General features: G+C 39.2%; 1 protein-coding gene across 3 annotated transcripts in view; it reads right to left on the bottom strand.

The window, feature by feature from the left end:
* LPAR1 (lysophosphatidic acid receptor 1) overlaps positions 1-19,828 on the bottom strand; it is a 163,577-nt gene extending 143,749 nt beyond the window's left edge. Inside the window, exon 1 of one of the 3 annotated variants that reach the window (XM_063455258.1) lies at positions 19,429-19,828. The gene's annotated coding sequence lies outside the window, so the exon portion shown is untranslated. The other 2 variants (XM_063455256.1, XM_063455259.1) reach the window with 2 other exon arrangements.
* Positions 19,829-20,344: the final 516 nt, after the last annotated feature.

The raw sequence follows: 20,344 nt of genomic DNA, 5'->3' as shown, positions 1-20,344 counted from the left end.
GTAATCCGTCTAACTGCCAGTGTACAAAGTAGCTAAATGTTATTGCTAACTGAGCATCCCTGCGGCTAGAAACTCAAAAGCGATACAAAATGTCAAATTACTTAAGCTAGAAAATCCAGAGAGTAGGTAGTAAAAAAAGCTTCTATCTGTCCCTGATCTCGAACTCCGTAACTAGCTAGTAGATGAAAGGCTAAGGACCCGACGCGCGTTTCGCCGTTACACGGCTCGTCCAGGGGAACCGGGTAAGTAAACTGAGATCATTTAAATATCCCGCTCTCCGTTTTGATTGGCTGATGTCATCAGCCACTATCACGGAGAGGGGAGAAATTTCATGAAAACCAGAGTTAACCCTTTTTTAGCCGGGTTTCAATACCCTATGTGTCTGTGTAGTTATAATGCACGCACAAAACCCACTGTTGTGAAGAGGGGTGAGCTTCCCAAAATATCCCTGCGTGGGGAGAGGGAGAGGGGGAACAGAACCCCAAGGGATATGGATAATCACATTGTTGTTATAGTACTAAAACCAATTATTTTTCTTTATCCTGACAATGAGTTATGATACTCAGTTGAATGTGTTATACTGTAAGGAGTAAAATTGTTAGGCATTAGGAGTGAATAAATGGGGTGAAGTTGAACTCTTCATTGAGTCCTTTGGGGTAGAGAGTCTGGAACTGATAGATCCAACGAGATTCTGCTTTTAGGAGGGCTATGTTGATATCTCCTTTTCGGTGATTGAGTGCAAGTTTTTGTATCACCTGAAATTTTAGAACATCAGGTTTGGAGGCATGATTGGTTCTTACGTGTCTTGAGATAGGGGTTTCGATATGCATATTGGAGACAGAGTTAGTGTGCTGTAAAACTCGTCTACGTAATTGCTGGTACGTCTTACCAATGTACTGTAGTCCACAGTCACAGGTAATAATGTAGATAACATTGGTGGAACTACAGTTGACAAAGGCATTGATAATTATCTCCTGTGATGTTCTTTTGTTCAGGACCGATTTCGTGGGTAAAATAAAGTTGCAGGCCTTACAGTGGCCGCATCTATAAAGACCATTAGTTGTTTGAAGCCAAGTGGATGTGGATGGTGTATTGGAGGATGGCTTGAAATGACTGTGCGTTAAGATGTCCCCTAGGTTGCACGCTCGTCTAAATGTCATTGAGGGTTGCTTGGTAATAGTGTTCCTCAGACTAGTGTCATATTCCAAAACCGGCCAGTTTTTGCTGAATATCTGTTGTGCCATATTCCAGTGTTTATCATATGTCCCGATAAACCTAGTTACACTGGGAGTTGTGCAGGGTTCCCTAGGTGGTCTGTGTAGGCCTCCTTCTCAAAATGCTCCTGGTTTGAGCAATTCCTCTTGGCTCTTAGATATTGGCCGTATGGTATGTTGGCTTTAAGGAAATATGGGTGGTAGCTCTGCCAATGGAGCAGGCTATTTGTTGCGTCGGTTTCCTAAATAACGAGGTGCTCACATTTCCATTCTCATGTATGTTGATGTTCAGGTCGAGAAAGACCAGATGTTTTTCATTTACAACATGAGTGAGTTGGAGGTTGATTTCATTATGATTGAGGTTTTCAACCAGTTGTTCAAAAAGAGAGAAAGGGCCTGTCCAGAAAATCAGAATATCGTCTATATAACGATACCACTTGTGTATAGATGAAAAAAAAAATAGAATTTGACACATGAAACACTATAGTTTCCTCCCACCATCCCAAGAACAAATTTGCATAACTGGGTGCACAAGATGACCCTATGGCAGTGCCCATTGTTTGTAAATAATATTTCCCATTAAAGGTGAAGTAGTTGTGTGTTAAAACAAATTTAAGTAGGGTCAGAATGAAAGTTTGTTCCTGATCACTAAAGGTCCCTTCTTTGTTCAAAAAGTAAGCCACTCCGGCTAAACCCTTCTCATGTGGGATGTTATTGTATAACGCCACCACGTCAAGACTCGCTATAGACGTGTAGGGGGGCACTGTAAGGTTCTCTAGAACCAGGAGGGTCTGTTTAGTGTCCCGTATGTAAGAACTAAGTTTCTGTACCAATGGTTTCAAAACTTTATCAAGGAATTTGCTTGCTCGTTCGGTCAGGCTATGATTTCCTGATATAATTGGTCTCCCCGGGGGTTTATGCATATCTTTGTGCACCTTGGGGAGACAGTAAAAAGTTGCTATGGTTACATTTGATTGTAAAACGATGTATTTAAATTCATTTTGAGTGATTATTTTATCTGTTACAGCCGTCTGAGCTAGCACTTGTAATTCCTTGAGATAGGCTTTAGTCGGATCTTCTGTAAGTGTTTGATAGGCAGATGTATCGGATAGATGTGCCATGCACATCTCCAAGTATTGTTCTCTTTGCATGAGGACAATATTGCCCCCTTTATCAGAGGGTTTTATGATGATATTGTCTTGTCGTTTTAATTCCTGTAAAGCCAGTTTTTCCTCATAGTTCAGGTTAGATATAGGTGATTGATAGATAGTTTGATTCTCTAACTCATTAGTGCAGATCTGAACAAAAAGGTCAATACATGGGAATTCCTTAAGATTGGGGGTGAACCAGGAGAGTGGTTTCAAATTTGTAAGGGAGTCACCAAGTTCCTGTTCAGAGGTTAAGTCTGTCAGGAGTTGGAACATGTCCGCATCTTCTGGAGATAAACCTAATTCTTTTAGGGTCTTGAGGTTTCTCTTTTCATGATAGGCATGAAGAGCCAGTTTTCGTCCAAATAGATTAACATCTTTTACCCAATTGAACATATTGCTCGAAGGGGTAGGAATAAAAGATAGCCCCTTTGAGAGTAATGTCAGATGTCTGGGTTTCAATTCAAAATTGGATAAGTTAATAATCTTGTTTTTCTCCATAGTGGTGTCTATTGGTAACTGGATTTGTGCATCTTGTAACCCCATTTCTTCCTGTCCCTTAGTCTTTCCCTTTGTGGCCGTGGCCAGTCCTGGTCTAAAAAAGTAGAAGTGGACTGGGTGGGGCCAGAGGAACCAGAAGCACCCTATCGCACAGAAGGTGGTTCCCCAGCAGAAATATCCGAGAAGGAAATATTCCTATCAGAATTTCTCAGAATACCTCTGGTCTGTACTGCTGGTGCTGTTTGCATATATCTAGACCCAGGTCTTTTGTTAAACCGAGGTCTCCCTTCAGTCTCAGACCATTCTGTTTCGTCTGATGAGGAGAACCCTTTGTTGCCCATATTAGTATTTCTCAGTCTCCGTTTGTTTTTATTTTTAAAGATATTTCCTTCTTGGAAATCCCTATAATCCCTTTGAAATTTATAATGTTTCTTTTGTCTTATATTCTTTTTGAAATTTTCCAAATTTTTTTGTAATTTTAATTCCATGGCTGTAAAGGTAGGTTCTTTATCAAATGTTTTGATTTTTTTGATTTCAATATCAAGATCCCCATTTGTTTTATCTAAATTTTCTTGCTCTAATTTTATCAAAAATTGCATAATTTTTGCCGAGCAGTCTAACAGAATAGAGTTCCACTCTGCAATCTGTTCTTCGGTTTTTACTTTATCTGGAAGTAAAATATCTGGTCTGAGCCCTCTGGGTACCAGTTTCTGTTCTATATAGTGTCTAAGACTCGTTAGTTCCCAAAAACCTTTCAATTGGGTTTGGTATAACTTTTGAATTGAGAAAAAGGCATGATTAATATCAGTAAAATCAATACTGCTATTTCCCAGAGGATTGTTTGAAAAAACATTGGCTACATCTTCAGACCTAAAGTCAGGATGGACGACCTGACCTAAAAACATCATATTTGCCTAAACGTTAAGATAAAATAAAGAGCGGACTTAACCGTACAATAGTATTAATGTAATAAATGCTAGATAGTCACTTGTCTCACTAACTTGAAATGGTGGTATTAAAACCTAATGCAAATTGTAAGGAAAAGAAGGACTTAAGTAGGGAGACATTGTCAGGTTGCTAAACTTGTGGGGGGTAACCCCTATGTTAAAGTTGCAAAGAAAAAAACGAAACCAATACTAGTTCACTCAGAGTCAGGAGGAGAATTGCCCAAAAGGATATGTCCTTTTCAAACTACCCGACATGGAACTAGTATAATAGTAGCAACCCACATTCACACACATGTAGTAGTAGTAACTTAAAATTTAACCTTTAATAAGAAAACTTTAAAAATATATGTATAAAAAATATATATATTTAGTTCAACGACATAAAGTGAGGGCTGCAGTCAGCAGTCCGTCTAAATTTCAGAGAGAGGCTGGGTTGCCTGAAACTAATAGCAACTTAGGGAACCCTGCACAACTCCCAGTGTAACTAGGTTTATCGGGACATATGATAAACACTGGAATATGGCACAACAGATATTCAGCAAAAACTGGCCGGTTTTGGAATATGACACTAGTCTGAGGAACACTATTACCAAGCAACCCTCAATGACATTTAGACGAGCGTGCAACCTAGGGGACATCTTAACGCACAGTCATTTCAAGCCATCCTCCAATACACCATCCACATCCACTTGGCTTCAAACAACTAATGGTCTTTATAGATGCGGCCACTGTAAGGCCTGCAACTTTATTTTACCCACAAAATCGGTCCTGAACAAAAGAACATCACAGGAGATAATTATCAATGCCTTTGTCAACTGTAGTTCCACCAATGTTATCTACATTATTACCTGTGACTGTGGACTACAGTACATTGGTAAGACGTACCAGCAATTACGTAGACGAGTTTTACAGCACACTAACTCTGTCTCCAATATGCATATCGAAACCCCTATCTCAAGACACGTAAGAACCAATCATGTCTCCAAACCTGATGTTCTAAAATTTCAGGTGATACAAAAACTTGCACTCAATCACCGAAAAGGAGATATCAACATAGCCCTCCTAAAAGCAGAATCTCGTTGGATCTATCAGTTCCAGACTCTCTACCCCAAAGGACTCAATGAAGAGTTCAACTTCACCCCATTTATTCACTCCTAATGCCTAACAATTTTACTCCTTACAGTATAACACATTCAACTGAGTATCATAACTCATTGTCAGGATAAAGAAAAATAATTGGTTTTAGTACTATAACAACAATGTGATTATCCATATCCCTTGGGGTTCTGTTCCCCCTCTCCCTCTCCCCACGCAGGGATATTTTGGGAAGCTCACCCCTCTTCACAACAGTGGGTTTTGTGCGTGCATTATAACTACACAGACACATAGGGTTAATTAACATACAATTTTTTGTCTTATCCATTTCTGAATAATTTTATTAATGACTAAACTAACCAATAAATAAATATAATACCTCTTAATCTTTGCAAAACTATTTAAATCAGGATGAGATCCCCAGCCTAACACTTATACAACAGACTACTACACCTTTCAGATTTGACATCTTTATTGCATAATTACTTACTGAATATTGTATCTTTATTTTAGACCACATTGTTATTCATCTTTGGGGACTAGTCTCCACGTCTATGACCACCCCCCCCCTTTTTTTTCAGTATTTACAAGGATTTACTACCGTTTTGAACCTTTGAATAGGACTTATTAATATTGAATTTTTTTCTATTTGCCTAAATGCAAGTTACAATTTTAGCATTTTAATTTATTTATTTATGATTGAAACCCGGCTAAAAAAGGGTTAACTCTGGTTTTCATGAAATTTCTCCCCTCTCCGTGATAGTGGCTGATGACATCAGCCAATCAAAACGGAGAGCGGAATATTTAAATGATCTCAGTTTACTTACCCGGTTCCCCTGGACGAGCCGTGTAACGGCGAAACGCGCGTCGGGACCTTAGCCTTTCATCTACTAGCTAGTTACGGAGTTCGAGATCAGGGACAGATAGAAGCTTTTTTTACTACCTACTCTCCGGATTTTCTAGCTTAAGTAATTTGACATTTTGTATCGCTTTTGAGTTTCTAGCCGCAGGGATGCTCAGTTAGCAATAACATTTAGCTACTATGTACACTGGCAGTTAGACGGATTACTTTTATTTCCAGTGTGACACTTCGAATTCAGTGTAGCTTATATCACGATATTTAGCAGGTCACTGCATGAGCTCCTTTGGGGTTAATGGGACTCGTACTGCAACTCATAAGGGGATTTGGTTTAATTGTGTGTTTTTTTCACTGAAACTTTCTCCGGGGTGGTGTTTAATCTGGGTTTGAGGATTCTCCCTTGGGACTAACAGACGCTTACATTACTACAGTATGGAAATGTTTCCATTTTAATATACTATTATTTGCTTTTTTTGTATATATATTTTTTTCCTCTACCCAATCCACCTTAAGTTGCTATTAGTTTCAGGCAACCCAGCCTCTCTCTGAAATTTAGACGGACTGCTGACTGCAGCCCTCACTTTATGTCGTTGAACTAAATATATATATTTTTTATACATATATTTTTAAAGTTTTCTTATTAAAAGTTAAATTTTAAGTTACTACTACTACATGTGTGTGAATGTGGGTTGCTACTATTATACTAGTTCCATGTCAGGTAGTTTGAAAAGGACATATCCTTTTGGGCAATTCTCCTCCTGACTCTGAGTGAACTAGTATTGGTTTCGTTTTTTTCTTTGTATATTCTGAACTATTTTAGTAGACATAACCTCAATGAAAATATGCATGCATTTATTTCTGAATTTTTTCTTTGTGGCTTTATCTAAAAATAGCTTGCACTTTCATAAACTGTGAAAAATATACCAGGCTTCTGACACATAAGTACTTCAGCAAGCTAAAGTATTTAATGTGTGTGGAGTGTCCCTTTAACCCCTTAAGGACACATGACATGTGTGACATGTCATGATTCCCTTTTATTCCAGAAGTTTGGTCCTTAAGGGGTTAAAGGGACTCAAAAGAACCCAGACCACTTTGTTTCATTGAATGGTTCTGTGTACAGTGCCAATGGCATTTACCTCCTGCAATGTAAAATGTGCAGTTTTAGAGATACAGCAATGTTTAAACTGTGGGCCTAAACACACCTCTAGTGGCTGTTACACTAGATGGTGTTTTCCCAGTGAGAATCGAGTCAGACTCATTTATTATCTTATAGTATTTGTGCACTTTATGCTGTCTTTAGCTCATGGAGCAATATTATTGGCATCTTGTATCTTTTGCACTTTAGCACTTGGCACTTTACTATATTTTAGCACATTGTATGAATATAGCTGCTATCCTTAGGGGTTCTTGGCCAATTTGGCTGTATATTTACTTGTCATTTTATTCATTTTGTGCATGTTGCACTTTTGGACATTGTTTTAATAAAGTGGACTTTATATTTCCACGAATTGCTTTTTATTTATGGCATTATCCTGAACTACATTACTATATATCTTAGTGTTTGTGGCGCCCTGTAGTCTGTACTAGTGTCCAGACATTGTGTTCATTTATTAGTATTAATATACAATCATAGAATGGGGATAATTGACAATTTCTCTTTGAGAATTTGATTAGAGAAGCAATGTGCATCTCATCCGCAATGCTTTTCTATGAGAAGCATTTAATTGGACATGAAGTCAAAGAGGAGTCAGCCTGCAGGGAAATGGGACAGGGGGCGAAGTGGACAGCTGGAATAATGGAGTCTCATTACTGGAAACAAGGTAAGTAAAGGGTTCTTTACTGTTAATGTTTTAAGATAAAAAGGAGGGGGACACTAGGGTCATAATGTAGCCAAAAAAATTTAATTAAAAAATGAATATCAATGATCAATTTTCAACAATAGTTTCTCTTTAAGGAGCAATCATCTCTAGTTTCTGTCTGTCTAGTGATGTATTTTTGACCAATTGTAAACTCTCAGGCAATGTGTTACATGGTCCAAGAAAAGGGACAGAATTTATGCACCAAAAACACTTCTTTTAGAAGTAATTGTTTGGAGTTTAGAGTGTCCCTTTAAATTAGTTTACAGAACTATATTGTGAAGAACTGACTCTGCTGGGTTTCAAACCCTGGTTTACATGGTGCTAAACCTCTTCCTTACCAGTACACCAGCCTGCCTTTTGCAAATTTACCTGAGATCTGATACTGTTGCTTGTAGAGTCAAGGTTATCAGTGACAACTCTCTTCAGCTGTGTCTGGTCAGGTGTTTGGTTCTTGGCCTATAAAAGCCACTTCCTGTCTCTGTACCATTGCCAGATTATTGTGGTTCCTGTACTCTCTAATCAAGCTTGTTCCTGTTTCTCCTACCTGTTGCTGAATTTGGACTGTTTTGACTTTGCTGCTTCTCCTTCCCACTGACCTTGGCTTGCCTCACTATGATTATCATCTTTCTGTTCCAGTCTCCCATCTCTGCTTAAGACCAGAAGGCCACTCAAGGCTCAGGGGCTCAACCACCTGGGTAACGAGTGGCTACCTCTGGCAGAAAACATTGCTGACCTGGCTACTGGACTCCAAAACTTTGTAACATCAATATCATTACATATATATTCCATTCTTCTTACAGCCTCTTTAAAGATAGTGTATCAAATTTGATTACAGGAGACCTCATGGGTTGCATGAGGTGCAATTTATATTCTTATAATGTTATGTCCCTCCAGTGCCTGAGAATCTTCATCTGTGTCTGAACTACATTTCCCATGATGTCAAGTTATCCTTAAGTCATCTGAGCATTATAGTAAAGATATGTGGTGAAACCGACCTCGCCACGTGTCCTTGGAGGGGGCTGCTTGCCCGCCTCTTGCCTTTGGACTATGGACCCGACTATGTGAATGTGTTAACCCAGATAGCTATGCCATGGAGCCCATTTGTGTAGTTAAAGACTTCGGCTCCATGGCAATTGAACTGTGTGAATAGGATCTGAGCGTTATTTGGTAGTTTTGTGCGCTCAGATCCAAGCTATCTGGGGATATGTGACATGTCTGTGTTTTATGTATAAAATGTGACTTTGTGTATTTTATAGTATTTTAATGCTTTGTGCTCACCATGTGCATAATGGAGTCTTGTCTCTGTCCTGGGAGATAATTGAATTACTTCTCAATTATCTCCAGGATAGAAGACTCTGAAACCGGTTTAGGCCAGATAGCCATGTGCCAGCCAGGGCCCAAAATATATTTTACTAACTTCTGAACCCCTGGTCTGATTTATGCCATTTTTTGATATGTTGTTCCCCTGAATGTATTAATTGTGAATATGTAATTTTTTATGTGAATTGGATGTATGGTTTTAGAGTTATGAATGTTGGTTAAAAAGTATGTTTTAAACTGTATGTATAATTGGATTACCTCTCAGGCTAAGGGGAGGGAATCTGTGGGATGTAACCATTGTGTGATTGGTGTATTGTATTGTAAATCCCTCCCTTGCATGGGAGAATCCTTTATAAGACAGTGTGTGAATAAATCTTGAGTTCCTGTTTTAACCCTCAAAGTGAAGTGTCATCTCATTCTTGGGGGAGGATTTATTGCATGCTGTTTCAGTTTGACTGCTAGGAGTGTAAACCTATTCGTATGGTTCCTATTCAACTGTCTACAGCATTCAGAGGCTTGAGAGGATTTATATGCTTCTCAGATTCGGTGATTGTGGTGTTTGCCAGAGTGCTTGGAGTCCTCAGGAAACGCTAGGAGCATCCTTTAACGGAGGTACCCAGTCGGGGTGCCAGGCGATCCGTTACAATATATTTCAGGGATATTACAGTGCTATGTCTAGCTATCACTGACACAAATTATTTAATTTAATGGTTGTTACTCTTAGACTTGGATACATTGTAATATGTATTTAGGATAGTTGAAGTCTGTGATGTTTTAAAGACTGACATCTTCATCTTAAACCAACAAATGTTGGCTAAAGAACATTGTTGCCTGGACAAGTAAGTAAAAACTATTCTGTGAGAATTCATAAATATTTCATGGCTTGATTCTAGAAACTGATTTGTATGCTGGAAATATTGTGAAATGTTTTGTTAAAAGAATGGTGGAATTTAATGATGTGCAAACAGAGCAGATCAGAACAAAATTCAAAAACTAACCTGATGTGTTTTGGAGCTGAAACATCCTTACTTGCACACCCTTCGACAAATGGGTGCCTCCACACTCCATAGTCTTAAAACTTGAAATTGTTACCAGTTTTGCAATGTAGCAAATACTTTCAAAGTGCATATACAAGTTTTACTGTAAAAAAAACCCCCACACTAAAATGGTTGCATTAATTATTCATCTTGTTGGGTCAATATGTGGTAGAAACATCTTCGGCTACAATTACATTTGGGAAACATTTGCGAAAAGTCTCTACCAGTCATATCTTGATCTTACATTTTTTGCCTATCTTCTTGGCAAATTTTATCAAGTTCTGGCATAACATATAGGGGCCGTCAGTGAAAATAATTTTTCAAGTCTCTCCTCGGGTTACCAATAAGATCGAGGTCTTGATTTGGATGGGCTATTCTACAACATTCAGGTTCTTGGCTCCAACAACTCCAGTGCAACTTGTTCTGTATGCTTTGGGTAATTATGACCATTTGAAACTATAGCCATAGTCTCAAATGTTTTGTAGAATGAAACTGGCTTTCACCTGGAATTCTCTTGTATACTGTTCCTTCCATGTTGCCATCAACTCAGATCGGTTTCTCACTCCCTGGCAACAAATTGGATTTAATATGAGTTTTGTCAACACTGGTTTTTCTGTTATTGCCACACCTCCATGGATTTTAACTTTGTGGATCATCTGGATCCTGCTGCAGATGCCTTCCATTTCTGAGAATGGTCTTTTGAAGGCAGAGTCACAGTTGTTCCAAGTTCTTTCTTTATTTTATTATTGGTTCTCCGGTGATGTTCAAAATGTAGGATATTTTTTTCATCGTACAACTCAATGTTTATTTCGCTCTACAAACTCCAGGGTTTTACAGAACAGGTGTATATATTTTGATATTGTGTGGCCATTTCTACACAAATGGACTTAATTCAACTACACATGGGAATTTTGAAAGCAGATTTGCACATTTGCATAAGTAGGGGCGAATACATATACAAACAACAAACACAAGTCACCATATGAACAGAAGTAAAGGTCTGTTCAGTAATTTTACTAATGAAGGGTTTCACCTCTAATGTTGCTCCCCCATTTGAATCATAAGTATATGACACACACCATCAGCTTGGGTGCCTGCTGTCGTTTGCAAAAAATGTCTATGTATTGTGGATGAGGATGCACATTTTCTTTAGGTGAACATCTAAATCTTATTATCTCCACACTCCACACTTCTTACTAGTTTAACTTCGTCCCGATGAACGACTTTATGGATGGCACAATCCTATGCCCACATATATCTAGGAGTAGAGAAGTAGCAATTTTTTTAAATTTTTTTATAGGAAATCTTGTCAGGAGGAATAAGAACATCCTAGCATGCTTAGAATATGGGTTGTTACCATTTAGTACAAGGGGGAATGGATATCCTTCTAGTAATCTATTAAGAGGACATTCCAGCAGGGACATCCCTATATTCCTTCCCTAAGCTCTGCCATTTTATCCTCTTGACCAAAATTATTTTGTGTTGCCAGGCAGCATGTGAATAACATCATCCATAATTTTGGCGCACACATGCACCACTGGCTCTTTAGAAGCCATGGTATCAGAATGTTAGCTAACCTAATTTCTCTTCAACAAAGAGCTCATGCCATGAATAATGATGTAATCGCAATCTGAGTGAAAATAGGGATATTTGGTTGGGTAAGTACTGTCCCCTATTGAGGATCATTTGAAATTACAGTGCTCAGGGCCAGAACAAGAATGATAGATTTCTAGAATAAGAGTCGGAATAACAGTTTCCATTAAATAATTTTCAAAAATACCAATGAATGCTTTATATTATTATTATAGGTAATATAAAATGTGTTGCTTCTGTGGACTGCAAATCCGTAGATACTCAGCCATCCCTTGTGATCTATACAAGGCGTAATATCGGTGTCTTGTTTTTTTTTACCATACACCTAAAGGAACGCTATAGGGTCAGGAACACAAACATGTTTTCCTGACCCCATTGTGTTAAAACCACCATGTATCATGCCCTTGCTCCCCTAAATAAAGTAAAATCTTACCTTTATTCCAGTCTTCTGCTGCTGGCTCTGCCCCTGATCTGCCTGCTTGGCTGACAGCATCAGAAGTTGTGTTCTGAACCAATCACAATGATTTCACATAGGGAAGCATTGGATTGCTTGAGCTTGTCAAGGAGGCAGATAAGGGGCAGCGTCAGCACAAGTCAATCAGCATCTCCTCATAAAAATTGAATCAATGCATCTCTATGAAGAAAGTTCAGTGTCTCCATGGCGAGGGTGGAGACACTGAATGGCAGTGCTGTCATCTGAGTAGTGACCAGTGGACATATCCCTCGCTGAAATGTAAACACTGCATTTTCTCAGAAAATACAGTGTTTACTGCAAAAAGCCTGAAGGGAATGATTAAACTAAACCAGAACAAATAAGCTATTGTTGTTCTGGTGACCATAGTGTTCCTTTAGTGTATATGCATGTGTTTAATCTGTGTACCAGAATAGAGTCTATTTTCTATCAGGAACACTACTTTCTACCAACCTGCCTATGCCATTGGTGATGTAAATCCTAGATGAGCATGGATTTGGATTGAAACTATAGAAAAGCTGTAGGGATTTGAAACGGCAAGTAGATGGCACCAGTAATAACATTATACTGCTGCTGAGTTCTGCACATCTGGAGAGGAGGAGGCAAAGTTTTATTGGAAAGTAGGCAACCACTACAAAGTACAATCACTGAACATCTGAAGTGTGGGGCCTGCATATATTCACATAGCAGACGGCTGCAGAAACCACATTAACTTATATTGTGTAACATGCTGCACATGCAGACGTCAAAGACCACTTCAAAGTAAACACATAGTACAACTGAAACCATCACAATCAAATCATGGGGCACAGGAGGGAGTATGTTAACCATGTTCTGTGCGCTCAACTTATTCCCAAAGATGCCTCGCATGTGATTTGCCATTTACTATGGTAGAGCAGCTCACTTTTTACTAGTAACATACATTAACAAAATAATTATTTCAATTTATGCTCATTTAAATTTGTAATGTTGTTTAGCAATTAAAAGGCTGCAAAATATTGCTAGCACATTGAGTTTATTCTTGGGGTTAACCACAAAATGTAGAAAATTAAATAAGGATTTGCAAACTTCTGCTATTTAGGCCTAAAATGTACACTCTTGTCAATTCCCCACAACTCCTACTTGAATTATTTAAATCATTATTTTAATTTAAAAAATATATAAATTATATATATATATATATATATATATATATATATATATTAGAGAGCATAGGCGTGCGCAGCCTATTGCATTAGGGTGTGCACCCTAAAGCACAAGCACACGCGGTATATATATATATATATATATATATATGTATATGTGTATGTATGTATATATACACATATATACACACACACAAAGCTGTGTGTGTGAGGGTGCTGGTAGTGTACTATGTGGGTGAGGGTGTTTGTGTGTGCGTGCTTGTGAGGGTGCTGTGAATGTACTGTGTGTCAGGGTGCTGTTTGTGTGTGTGTGTGCACTTGTGAGGGTGCTGTGAATGTACTGTGTGTCAGGGTGCTGTTTGTGTGTGTGTGTGCACTTGTGAGGGTGCTGTAAATGTACTGTGTGTGAGGGTGCTGTTTATGTGTGAGGGTACTGGTAGTGTGCTGTGTGTGTGTGTTTGTTAGGGTCCTGTTTGTGTTTGTGAGGGTACTGTTAGTGTGCTGTGTGAGTGTGAAGGTGCTGTTTGTGTAATGTGTGTGAGGGTGCTGTGTATGTGTGTGGGTGATGTGTATGTGTGTGGGTGCTGTGTATGTCTGTGGGTGCTGTATGTGTGTATGTGCTGTGTATGTGTGTGGGTGCTGTATGTGTGTGGGTGCTGTATGTGTGTGGGTGCTGTATGTCTGTGGGTGCTGTGTATGTCTGTGGGTGCTGAATGTGTGTGGGTGCTGTATGTGTGTAGGTGCTGTATGTGTTTAGGTGCTGTGTATGTGTGTGGGTGCTGTGTATGTGTATAGGTGCTGTGTATGTGTGTGGATGCTGTATGTGTGTAGGTGCTGTATGTGTTTAGGTGCTGTGTATGTGTGTGGGTGCTGTGTATGTGTATAGGTGCTGTGTATGTGTGTGGATGCTGTATGTGTTTTGGTGCTATGTATGTCTGTGGATGCTGTATGTGTGTGGGTGCTGTATGTGTGTGGGTGCTGTATGTGTGTAGGTGCTGTATGTGTTTAGGTGCTGTGTATGTGTGTGGGTGCTGTGTATGTGTATAGGTGCTGTGTATGTGTGTGGATGCTGTATGTGTTTTGGTGCTATGTATGTCTGTGGGTGCTGTGTATGTGTGTGGGTGCTGTGTATGTATGTGGGTGCTGTATGTGTGTAGGTGCTGTGTATGTGTGTGTGTGGGTGATTGTGGGGGGTGGAGGTGGGGGTACATTACTTAATATCCCCCCTCCCTTCTTACTTCATGTAGGGAGGGGGGATCCTTCCTTGCTGCCTTCCCTGGTGGTCCAGTGGAGGTGGGGGCAGATCAGTTATCCCCCCCCCTTTCTTACCTTATGCCTGGGAGGGGGGATCCTTTGTACTGCTGCTGCCATCCCTGGTGGTCCAGTGGAGAGTGAACTCTAGCCCCGCAGCAACGCTCAGATCTCGCGAGAGGAACCCGGCGGAGCTGCTGGCAAGAGCTCCGCCGGTCCTCTCCTGCCTCCCTCCCTGCATGTGAGACGGGGAGGGGAGGCTGAGATCTCCCCTGCCGGTCTCAATACATAGGCGTGCCGCGGGGATTAGGGTGTGCCCAGGCACACCCGGCACACCCCGTGCGCACGCCTATGTTAGAGAGAGAGAAAAGTCCCATAGAGGACTGAAACGTTGTCAAATTTTCTGGTGTATAATTACTAAATAAAAGGTCAAGATTTATTTACAAAGTCCTGTGAGTGCACCTTACTTGATATTTATATTTTGGCATAAGTGATTTGCACCGAGGCAAGGGCAAGACTGGGAGAGCGAGTGCTGGAACCACGTGCATTTATATATATATATATCTCAAACAAGGACTTGAACATGACGTCTCCTAGTCCGTTAAATGCCATGGTGCAACTTTATTTAAAGTTAAGATATCTCTCTTTATATACATATATGGCAGTACAAAAACTGGTCAACATTTCTATTCAAACTATAGGACTTTCCTTATACATACATATACATAATTACTTATGTGGATTTCTGGTTTTGGTTCATTAAAGTGTATCTATCAGTTTTAGGGTATTTGCATATTTTGCAAAGACCTGTAAAGGTGACATCTCTGCTTAACATCTGGTATATGTGGAGTGCAGTGGAAGGTAGATATGCAGCTATGTCTGAAAATATTTAGACACTGACAACATTTATTTTAGTTAAATATGGGCTTAAAGTGCAATATCACAGCTTTACTTTGAGTGTATTCACATCCAAATTGGAGGAATGGTTTAGGAAATTGATATTTATTCAGTATCAATACGCGTTTCGTTGGGTAAGCTTCTTCAGTTGGCTGTGATGTCTTCCAGGTCTGGAAATTCATTTAAATATCCATGTTCAATTAATCCATTCCGGTCACATGGTGCGTGTCCTCCAATCAGTGAGCTTTATGGGCAAAATGCCCTTACTCTAATGTGAAGGTTATTCCTCGTCCCGCCGGAAGTAAGGTCAATTTCCGGCGGTTTTTAATAATGTGTATCTTCGGCTGAGTCTACCGGAAGTGACGCGACGGGACTAAGTATATGTGCTCATATAAATATAATTCATCATTATCCTAAAATCTGATACTTTCTTCTTTTCTCTTCCCTCTCCCTCTCCCTCTTTCAAAATGGACATTGAAAATTTTCATGAGGGGAAAATGCATACAGGGGACTATGAAAACAGCCAATATACCCACTGACGAAACTGGAAGTGACGCGCCGCAAATCTCGTCGCGTCACTTCCAGTAGACTCAGCTGGAGATACACATCATTAAAAACTGCTGGAAATTGACCTCACTTCCGGTGGAACGAGGAACCATCACATTAGAGTAAGGGCATTTTGCCCATAGAGCTCCCTGATTGGAGGACACGCACCATGTGACCGGAATGGATTAATTGAACATGGATATTTAAATGAATTTCCAGACCTGGAAGACATCATAGCCAACTGAAGAAGCTTACCCAACCAAACGCGTATTGATACTGAATAAATAGTAGATTTGCACGAGATTTGGTAGTCTGTCCTGTTCCAGGTTCCAGATAGGGGAGTGTCACCCCAAAATTTGACACCAGACATTTACACCTGAGAGCCAAGGCCCCTATGGGCTCTCAAAAGGTGAGAGTGTGTTTTTAAAAAGTGGTTATTGTCAATGATACATCCAGATATACTGCACCATAATTCATTGTCTTGTTTACTCTGAGATTTTTCATCTATCCAAGAAGGAGGGGTGCTGCCTATAAAAGCACATCAGCGTTGTTATACAGCCTTATCCTCAGGCTCTGAAGATTTTGAGCGTGTCGACTTATTCTACTTTGTGTTTGGCACTTTTAAAATACCATCTGCACTAGATCTGTTTTGTTCTTTTTTCTCTTTACATATTACCCCACATCGAGATCCCATATAACTTCTCAGTCAAGGGTAAGCAAATATCTGCCTGTTGATTAATTAGCACTCCACCCACTGATTATAACGTTTTTCCTTATAATCATCTCCTAAAAATCTAAGATCAAACTATACCAGAATGATGGGAAGAAAAAAGTATGGAAAAGGCTTGCGATGGCTCATGTTCTGAAATATATCACAGTGTCTGTAAAATACGGTGGGTGCAGTGTGATGGCATGGGCATGCATGGCTTCCTATGGCAGTGGGCCACTACTGTTTATTGATGATGATGATGTGACCGAAGACATAAGCAGCCAGATAAATTCTAAAATGTATTGGGATATGTTGTCTGCTCAGATTCAGGCAAATTCAGGGATGTTGATTGGACGGCGCTTCATTTAAAGATGGACAATGACCCAAAACATACTGCGAAAGCAACCCAGGAGTTTTTTAAGGCAAAGAAGTGGATTATTCTGCAATAGCTAAGTCAATCACCTGATCTCAACCCGAATGAGCATGCATTTCGCTTGATAAAGACAAAAATTAAGACAGAAAAAGCCATGAACAAACAACAACTGAAGAAAGCTGCAATAAAGGCCTAGCAAATCAACACAAAGGAGGAAACCCAGCATTTGGTGATGTCCATGTGTTCCAAACTTCAAGCAGTCATAGCCTGCATAGGATTCTCAACAAAGTATTACAAATGAACATTTTGGATCTCAGTTGTTTCATTTCAAATCCATTTTGGTGGCGTACAGAGCCAAAATTGTGAACATTGTATCAGTGCCCAAATATTCCTGACCTAACAGAACTTACCTGAAGCTTTCACTCACAGCCACATCCATCTATATCCTGGGTATCCTCTACAGCTCCTGGCACTACATCTGCCAGGAGCTATGTCATTGCTGTAGTCTTGTGCATTGATGTGAGTACAACACTGAAATCTTTGGAGGATCCTGTGAGCCCATGTAAGCTTCCACAGATTATGTCTTGTGAGATGATGCCTAAATCCCAGATGGCTGCTGGGACTGGACTGAATCCAATGCTTCTCAATGTTTTCCAAAAAACAGCAATATTCTACATTGTCTGAGAAAATGAACAACATCTTTGAACAGAAAACCACTAGATTAAAGGGACACTCCCCCTCCAATTCTAAGGAGTCAACCCATTTTACAATGGTTTGACTTCTTATCTGGGGTACGCTGGGGGCAGCTCCTCTACTACTTCATATGCAGAGTCATAAGAGCCTAAGCAGAAGCTTCCGTTAGATCATTTAGTCAGCCGATTGCTAGATAGAGAACTCTCAGCTCTCCATAGAAAGTTGTGGAGGGGAGAAACGGTGCCTGGTTGATGATTTGAAAACTTACAATGGAGAGAAACCAGGCAACTCCTGGTACATAACATTGTTTTGTAGTGGCTGTGGTGCATGGAGTGTTCCTTTAAAATAGATTGGTTTAGGAGCATACACTGTTTCTTTAACTATGTCAGTTCTAACAAACTGTATATTTGCTGACAACTAATCTTACATATTTATATGTATTATTTTGTTTTTTACATTCATAAACATAGAAACATTATGTGAAGGCAGATAAGAACCATTCAGCTCATCTAGTCTGCCCAATTTAAATACTTACATGTAAGTACCAAAGTGATTGAAAGGGAAAACACACAGGCAAAGTGGAATAAAAATAACTGAAATGTAATATTTTTGGTAAAATGATGTCTTTTCCTTTAAACCTTATGAATATGATGAGTAGAACCAGTCTCATGTTAATACTATGCAATGTGTTCTATCATCTCTCTTTTAACTATTACTGTACTGATTGCTCATTTTTGCATTACTTGCTCTTACTGTCATCACACGCATTTTATAAATACAAGTTCAGAATTTTAGTACTGGGTTAACATACATAAGAAGACCAAAGCCAAAATAAAATCTACAGTAAACAAAATTGAAGCTAGATAAAGTGAGACCATTTAGCAATAAATAACCGAACACTTTATACCTTTTGATATAAAATGGCAAAGAATAGATTTGTAAAGAATAGTAATAACACTGCATAATTAAACCATTAAAGTACTTTCTGAAACTTCATAAGGAGTACCACAGTCCAGAAACACCGGTATATCCAACTGCACACTATGATAAATCCCGCATATACTATACATACACTACTGCTGTATAGTGCACACACACATATATGGAATACAGTGTGTTACACACTGTTATACACTGAATTTACTATTCTACATACACCACGCACTACAGTGCATAGTGCATCTATATTACATACTATACATTTCATACTCGTACACAACTTAGAACACAGATAAACAAGACATTGATTACTCAGAGAGAGCACTGGTTACACACAGTACACAGTGTTTTCACTATTTGTCACTTAATTCTAACCATAGTTAGTATTACCTTTTAATCAGTTGCATCACAAGCTGACGTCACTGTGTCCTAATCACTCACAATCATAAACATATGTAAACACGTGTAAATAGAGAACTATGAACGGCTGGCAGAGAGTGAGGAGAATTGCAGTCCGAGTACTTCAAACAGACCATCAGTGCTAATTAACTGCACATTTTGCTAAAAAATAAAAAATAAAAAAATAAAAAAAAATAAAGACTCATAAAAACACTATGAAACTAATAACTTAACTACTTCCAATGCAGTAAGAAGTAACCTCTGCCAACAGTTGATACAGTACATTAAATATCTGTGTGCTAGGACAAATGAATGCATTTACCTGCTCCAAATATTTCTTGCGCTCCACGTTGCAGGATTATAACCACAGCAGTCAAAGCCAAAAATCTATATATATAAAAAAAAAAGATCCTGAGTTTTCTTTCCTTTACCTTTCTACATAGAGCGCCTACTTCTTTCAGGGAATCCTGGTTTTAAAATCCCAAAGGTGTCACATTGAAAACATCCACAGAATGCCACTGGAATCCTTGTAGATCATGCCACGGTATCAGTGCGCCTTTGGGGACAGTAAAAGGCAAAAAAAAAGATTTCTCCCAATTCTATGTAGCAGCAGACTAGAAAAACACTGCCATGTCTGTGGGCTGTAGAAGTTGGTGAAGGGGATGAGTTGAGAAGACAAGGTGAGAAATGAAATATCACTCCTGGATTTTGCTGTTTTTTACTTTTAAAAGGCTGCTTTGCTATGCAAGTTCATCACCATGAGGAATTCTGGAACAGGGTCTTGGAGTGTGGTCCTGGAGCACAGAGGCTGTCTGTGCTGTAATGTCTGGAGTTTGCAAAGCAAAGAGAGCTCAATACTCCTTACTTTGTGAACCCACCTAAGTCACTCCCACTAGCTGCTAATTTACATGTGTGTGATTCCAGTCAAAACCTCCAGCTCTGTCCTCTCTTATGAATGAGCAGGCTAAGCCTCCCTAACTATTGGTAAACGTACTATTTTAGTGGAGGTGGATGGTGCATTAGGTGAATAATGTCATCAATACAAATATCAAGAGATAGAAATGTTGTGGGTGTATCCAGAGTTTTTATGTTTATTTTACAGACCAGTGATCATGAATAGAAAGCTGTGTTTTGTTATGATTAGAAAAAATAAAACTAACCAAAAGCTCAGGACTTGGAGTCAGGTGTGGATTTGTCTAAGGGTCATTGAAGTTTTAATATGTTTAGCTTGAAGGTCACAGATTTCTTTTAAGTACTAAAAAGTAAATGTGATTTGATACATTAAACAAAGATAGCGTTTATTCCTATGAATGATACAATCTATTTATTTCAAGATAGTGGCTTAGA

The sequence above is a fragment of the Pelobates fuscus genome, chromosome 5 (genome assembly GCF_036172605.1).
Source record: "Pelobates fuscus isolate aPelFus1 chromosome 5, aPelFus1.pri, whole genome shotgun sequence".
Lineage (NCBI taxonomy): Eukaryota > Metazoa > Chordata > Amphibia > Anura > Pelobatidae > Pelobates > Pelobates fuscus.
The sequence above is the reverse complement of the archived record's forward strand: the minus strand, read 5'-3'. Positions and strand labels throughout refer to the sequence as shown.